Source organism: Mytilus californianus, unplaced genomic scaffold (assembly GCF_021869535.1).
Source record: "Mytilus californianus isolate M0D057914Y unplaced genomic scaffold, xbMytCali1.0.p SCAF_13, whole genome shotgun sequence".
NCBI lineage: Eukaryota > Metazoa > Mollusca > Bivalvia > Mytilida > Mytilidae > Mytilus > Mytilus californianus.
Genome location: NW_026262615.1, coordinates 62,508 through 69,556, shown reverse-complemented (window position 1 = coordinate 69,556; position 7,049 = coordinate 62,508). Strand labels below are relative to the sequence as shown.

General features: G+C 35.7%; 1 protein-coding gene across 1 annotated transcript in view; it reads left to right on the top strand.

The window, feature by feature from the left end:
* Nucleotides 1-5,175: 5,175 nt before the first annotated feature.
* LOC127723777 (uncharacterized) overlaps nucleotides 5,176-7,049 on the top strand; it is a gene marked incomplete at its 3' end in the record, with an annotated part of 46,417 nt that continues 44,543 nt past the window's right edge. Inside the window, exon 1 of the mRNA XM_052230526.1 lies at nucleotides 5,176-6,337. The remainder of the gene's footprint in view (nucleotides 6,338-7,049) is intronic.

The window sequence follows — 7,049 nt, the reverse complement described above, 5'->3', positions numbered from 1 at the left end:
TTTGTGTGAGAGTGAAGCCTAACCCCGAAATTAACCCCAACTCCCAAACTACAAAAGAGAAAGACATGCGGTCTTCACCATAGGCTTAATTGTAAAAAAGAACTACCCTTAATGGGACCAATTTTTTAATGTCAAGGATCATGTTGAAATTTTGAAAAGGTCGACTTTAAAAAGTACCAAAAATCATAACCTGACCCCCTACTCCTCCAAAACTATGATTTTTGAGAAGTTCGTGAAAAAACTTAATACGAAAATCCAATCGATTACCCTCCTAGACTTACCCGTTCCAAGATAAAGTAAGGCCTTCAAAACAACGATTTTAACACATTTGGGGTTTGGGTTAGGGTTAGTGTTTGGGTTAGGGTCAGGGTTTGGGTCAGGTTAGGGTAGTGTACTTTGGCGAGGGTTAGTGAGGTGACCTTTTTTATTCCTTGGCGCATGTCTGACCTTTTTTGTGACTGCGCATGCGTGAGAAATTTCCAAAAATATTTCTAAGTACAGAGTATGAAAAGTGCCTTTGACTTCAATCTTCAAACAGGTGTAGAATGGATTTGAATAGAGATATTTTCTTAAAGTTAACTGTTCCGAAAAGATGAAAAGGCGATCTAGAGGATGAAAACTTATTGATATCACTGAAGTGTACGGCCGCACTTTCCGACCTCATTGAAGAAACGTTTGTGTGAGAGTGAAGCCTAACCCCGAAATTAACCCCAACTCCCAAACTACAAAAGAGAAAGACATGCGGTCTTCACCATAGGCTTAATTGTAAAAAAGAACTACCCTTAATGGGACCAATTTTTTAATGTCAAGGATCATGTTGAAATTTTGAAAAGGTCGACTTTAAAAAGTACCAAAAATCATAACCTGACCCCCTACTCCTCCAAAACTATGATTTTTGAGAAGTTCGTGAAAAAACTTAATACGAAAATCCAATCGATTACCCTCCTTGACTTACCCGTTCCAAGATAAAGTAAGGCCTTCAAAACAACGATTTTAACACATTTGGGGTTTGGGTTAGGGTTAGTGTTTGGGTTAGGGTCAGGGTTTGGGTCAGGGTTTGGGTTAGGGTCAGGGTTTGGGTCAGGGTTTGGGTTAGGGTTAGGGTCAGGGTTAGGGTCAGGGTTTGGGTTTGGGTTAGGGTCAGGGTTTGGGTTAGGGTCAGGGTTAGGGTTAGGGTCAGGGTTAGTGTTAGGGTAAGGGTCAGGGTAGTGGACTTGAAGGATGGTAGTGGACTTTGGCGAGGGTTAGTGAGGTGACCTTTTTTATTCCTTGGCGCATGTCTGACCTTTTTTGTGACTGCGCATGCGTGAGAAATTTCCAAAAATATTTCTAAGTACAGAGTATGAAAAGTGCCTTTGACTTCAATCTTCAAACAGGTGTAGAATGGATTTGAATAGAGATATTTTCTTAAAGTTAACTGTTCCGAAAAGATGAAAAGGCGATCTAGAGGATGAAAACTTATTGATATCACTGAAGTGTACGGCCGCACTTTCCGACCTCATTGAAGAAACGTTTGTGTGAGAGTGAGGTTAGGTTAGGGTTAGGGTTAGGGTTAGGGTTAGGGTTAGGGTTAGGGTTAGGGGTTAGGGGTTAGGGTTAGGGTTAGGGTTAGGGTTAGGGTTAGGGTTAGGTATCATATAGAGGGGGGCACCTGGGGTGTAGGCTGACTATTAAGGGTTGTGATATGGCTGGCGTATGAATATATGAGGGTTAGGGTTAACCCTAACCCAAATTAGGGTTAGGGTTAGGGTTTGGGTTAGCCGGATCTTTTTTTCTAACCCTAACCCTTTCAAGTGCGCATGCGCCGATATGTTTTGGATTCAAGGGTCCCCCTATAGTAATACATACTTAGTTGTATATATAGTAGTTTTTTTGTAACAATTTCCTGAAGAAGGTATGCCAAAATTTGCATATTGAAATTCAGGGGAGATAATCTGATAAGGCTTATAGGCAAACTTTGAAAAAATCGTATCTCTGTTGTTGACCGTCCGATTTTTAAACTGTTTAGCGTTTTGGAAAGGGAATTCAATTGCGCACATTTTGGTGTCTTGATATTGAAAATGTATCGGGGCATTCAAAAGTTATAGGTCGCCGAAGAAAACGTGTCAGAAACTGTGGTACAACGATCCCTAATTGTTAAGAAATGATAGCCTTTCATGAAGGAGTTTAAGTGTCAAGCTGCTATATTTGTTGTATTCATCAATATCTTGAGCCAATATGTACCCTTTTCCTTGAATATTCTCTACCGGCATAATAATTTTATTCTTTATGTACCTCGCGATGAAAATTTTGTCAAAAATTAAGCGCTTCGTAAGTCTACGGTTATACTAAAACTTTTGTCGACAAGAATAAAAAGAGCCAATATTTCTTCTTTTGAATGATATTCTGGTACTGGCCTTATAATTGAGCACTTTTAAATACATCCTGATGGGTTGTTTGACATTAAATGGGAATGAAAACAAGTTTAAATAACAAAATTTGTTGTCGGTATAAACAAAAGGTGCCAATATCTTCCCTTCTTCCTGATTTTTCTGGTCCGGCATCATTATTTGAATCTCAGAATGAATGGTTTGACACAAATTGAGAGATTTATAAGTGTACGGTTACTAATATTTATGTCGCGAAACAATTAAAAGTGACACTATTTCATCTTTGTTCTATTATTCTTGTACTGGCCAGGTAATAGAGGCCATTTGATACATTCAAATGGATTGTCAGACATAAAAGTGAAAGAATAAATGTTTTGAAGTGCTATATTTGTTGCATTCAGCAATATAGGGGGCCAATATTGACCATTTTCTTGGTTATTACTTACCGGCATTAACATTTTATCCTTTCAGTACCTTAGGATTGATAGTTTTACACAGGTTTGGAGTCTACGGTTAATAAAACATTTGTCGACAACTATAAGAATGCATAATTTGACAACAATTGAGAGATTTATATGTGTACGGTTACTGATATTTATGTCAATACAAACTAAAAGTGACAATATTTCATATGTTGTATGATACTTATGAGTTTAGGAGGATTTGTATTTGTTGTCTGCATCTATAAATGGTGCCAATATCTATCCTTTTTGATGATACTTGTGTGCCAGCATGAACATTTTATTCTTTTGATGGATAATTTGACACTGTATAAGTCTACGGTTACTTATATTTGTGTCGATAACAATAAAAGGCGACAATATTTCTTTCTTTTTGATGATACTTTTGTGCCGGTATAAACATTTCATCATTAGGATGGATAATTTGACACTGTATAAGTCTACGGTTACTTTTATTTGTGTCGATAACAATAAAAGGCGACAATATTTCATTCTTTTTATTGATATTCTTGTACCGGCTTGGTAATTGAGTACTTTTTGTACCTCAAAATTGATTGTTAGACATTAGAGCGAAGGATTTTAAGTTTCAAATGCTATATATGTGTTGTACTCATCAATATAGGGTGTCAACATTGACCTTTTTCAAAGTCTGAGTGCGCATGCGCGACATGCCTTGGATACAAGGGTTCCCCCCATTAGCATATGTGTACTGAGTGCTTTATATAGTAGGCTTTGTGTAATAATTTCCTCAAACAAGTTGACACAAAATTTGAATTCAGGGAAGATAATCCAATTAGGAATATAGGCAAAGTTTGAAAAATCGTAGCTCCGTTGTTTGCGGTCCGATGTATAAACTGTTTAGTGTTTTGGAAAGGACATTTAACTGCGAAAATTGTGCTGACTTGATAGTGAAAATAAAATGTGTATAGCCGTTAAAGAAGACTTGGGTATTTGTTTACATATCAGACGTAGTAAGGAATACGGGAGGCTATATGGCAAACTTTGAAAAAATCATAGCTCCGTTTTTAACCGTTTGATTTACAAAATGTTTAACGTTTTGGAAAGGACATTCAATTGGGCAAATTGTGCAGTCTAGGTTTGGAAGATCAGTTCAGGCATTCAAAAGTTATAGGTCGATAAAGAACACATGGGTATTTGTTTACATATTAGACGTAGTATGGAACACGGAAGTGTACATGGCAAACTTTGAAAAATCATAGCTCCGTTGTTTACCGTTCGATTTCCAAAATGTTTAACGTTTTATAATGGGCATTCAATTGCGCACATTTTGGTGTCTTGATATTGAAAATGTATCGGGGCATTCAAAAGTTATAGGTCGCCGAAGAAAACGTGTCAGAAACTGTGGTACAAAGATCCAATGTGCTCCACCTAAATGTTAAGAAATGATAGCCTTTCATGAAGGAGTTTAAGTGTCAAGCTGCTATATTTGTTGTATTCATCAATATCTTGGGCCAATATTTACCCTTTTCCTTGAATATTGTCTACCGGCATAATAATTTTATTCTTTATGTACCTCGCGATGAAATTTTTTTCAAAAATTAAGCGCTTCCTAAGTCTACGGTTATACTAAAACTTTTGTCGACAAGAATAAAAAGAGCCAATATTTCTTCTTTTGAATGATATTCTGGTACTGGCCTTATAATTGAGCACTTTTAAATACATCCTGATGGGTTGTTTGACATTAAATGGGAATGAAAACAAGTTTAAATAACAAAATTTGTTGTCGGTATCAACAAAAGGTGCCAATATCTTCCCTTCTTCCTGATTTTTCTGGTCCGGCATCATTATTTGAATCTAAGAATGAATGGTTTGACACAAATTGAGAGATTTATAAGTGTACGGTTACTAATATTTATGTCGCGAAACAATTAAAAGCAACACTATTTCATCTTTGTTATAATATTCTTGTACCGGCCAGGTAATAGAGGACATTTGATACATTCAAATGGATTGTCAGACATAAAAGTGAAAGAATAAATGTTTTGAAGTGCTATATTTGTTGCATTCAGCAATATAGGGTGCCAATATTGACCATTTTCTTGGTTATTACTTACCGGCATTAACATTTTATCCTTTCGGTACCTGAGGATTGATAGTTTTACACAGGTTTGGAGTCTACGGTTACTAAAACATTTGTCGACAACTATAAGAAGGCATAATTTGACAACAATTGAGAGATTTATAAGTGTACGGTTACTGATATTTATGTCGATACCAACTAAAAGTGACAATACTTCATATGTTGTATAATATTTATGAGTTTAGATGTATTCTCAGACACAAAAGTGAAGAAATGAATGTTTCAGGTTGCTTTATTTGTTGTCTGCATCTATAAATGGTGCCAATATCTATCCTTTTGATGATACTTGTGTGCCAGCATGAACATTTTATTCTTTTGATGGATAATTTGACACTGTATAAGGCTACGGTTACTTTTATTTGTGTCGATAACAATAAAAGGCGACAATATTTCTTTCTTTTTGATGATACTTCTGTGCCGGTATAAACATTTCATTCTTAGGATGGATAATTTGACACTGTATAAGTCTACGGTTACTTTTATTTGTGTCGATAACAATAAAAGGCGACAATATTTCTTTCTTTTTATTGATATTCTTGTACCGGCTTTGTAATTGAGTACTTTTTGTACCTCAAAATTGATTGTTAGACATTAGACTGAAGGATTTTAAGTTTCAAATTGCTATATGTGTTGTACTCATCAATATAGGGTGTCAACATTGACCTTTTTCAAGGTTATTCCATACCGGCAACCTATTTTATTCTTTTTGGTTTATAGTTTTCAGTGTATGGAGACTAAAAACTTTGTCGACAGATATAAAAAGTGCCAATATTTCTTCTTTTATATGATATTTAAGTACTTTTATGCCTCATGCTGGACTGTTTGAGTTAAATTATATTTATTATTTTTTTTTTTTTTTTTTTTTTTTTTTAACTGGTCTGATAAATGCTGGAGTGTTAGAGTTAAATTATAGTTAAAATTTTTATTTATTTATTTATAAAGTCTGAGTGCGCATGCGCGACATGCCTTGGATACAAGGGTTCCCCCCATTAGCATATGTGTACTGAGTGCTTTATATAGTAGGCTTTGTGTAATAATTTCCTCAAACAAGGTGTGACACAAAATTTGAATTCAGGGAAGATAATCCAATTAGGAATATAGGCAAAGTTTGAAAAATCGTAGCTCCGTTGTTTGCGGTCCGATGTATAAACTGTTTAGTGTTTTGGAAGAGACATTTAACTGCGGAAATTGTGCTGACTTGATAGTGAAAATAAAATGTGTATAGCCGTTAAAGAAGACTTGGGTATTTGTTTACATATCAGACGTAGTAAGGAATACGGGAGGCTATATGGCAAACTTTGAAAAAGTCATAGCTCCGTTTTTAACCGTTTGATTTACAAAATGTTTAACGTTTTGGAAAGGACATTCAATTGGGCAAATTGTGCAGTCTAGGTTTGGAAGATCAGGTAAGGCATTCAAAAGTTATAGGTCGATAAAGAACACATGGGTATTTGTTTACATATTAGACGTAGTATGGAACACGGAAGTGTACATGGCAAACTTTGAAAAATCATAGCTCCGTTGTTTACCGTTTGATTTCCAAAATGTTTAACGTTTTGGAATGGGCATGCAATTGGGCAAATTGTGCAGTCTGGTTTTGGAACATCAGCTCAGGCATTCAAAAGTTATAGGTCGATAAAAAAGCCAACTAATAACTGTAACATGCTTATTCCTGGTACAACATTAGCAGGTGCTCCACCTTACTATGCAACATAGAATGGCACTGCCTATTTTTTAACCGACATTTATAAGAGGAGAAAGCACAGGTGTATGTAAAGAACACTCTGAGAATACCAAAGCATATGCCTCATATGGAATTATACTCCTTGGTACAACATTTTGGAGTGCTCCATGTGTAAATAGCAATCTGTGTTGAGGAATGCGAATGTTTTTCTAGGGACTTGCAAAGGCTGTTAAAAAGGGTTAATTTGCACCTAAACATACTTTATTGAATCAGCAGTTAGTTGGTTTAGGCTTCTGTGGCAGGAATTGCTGGTACAACAATTCAATGTGCTCCGCATAAATATTTAGGACACGATAGGACTGACCTGTCGTGTGAAGGAGTTTAAGTGTCAAATTGGTATATTTGTTGTATTCATGAATAAAATTGACCTTTTT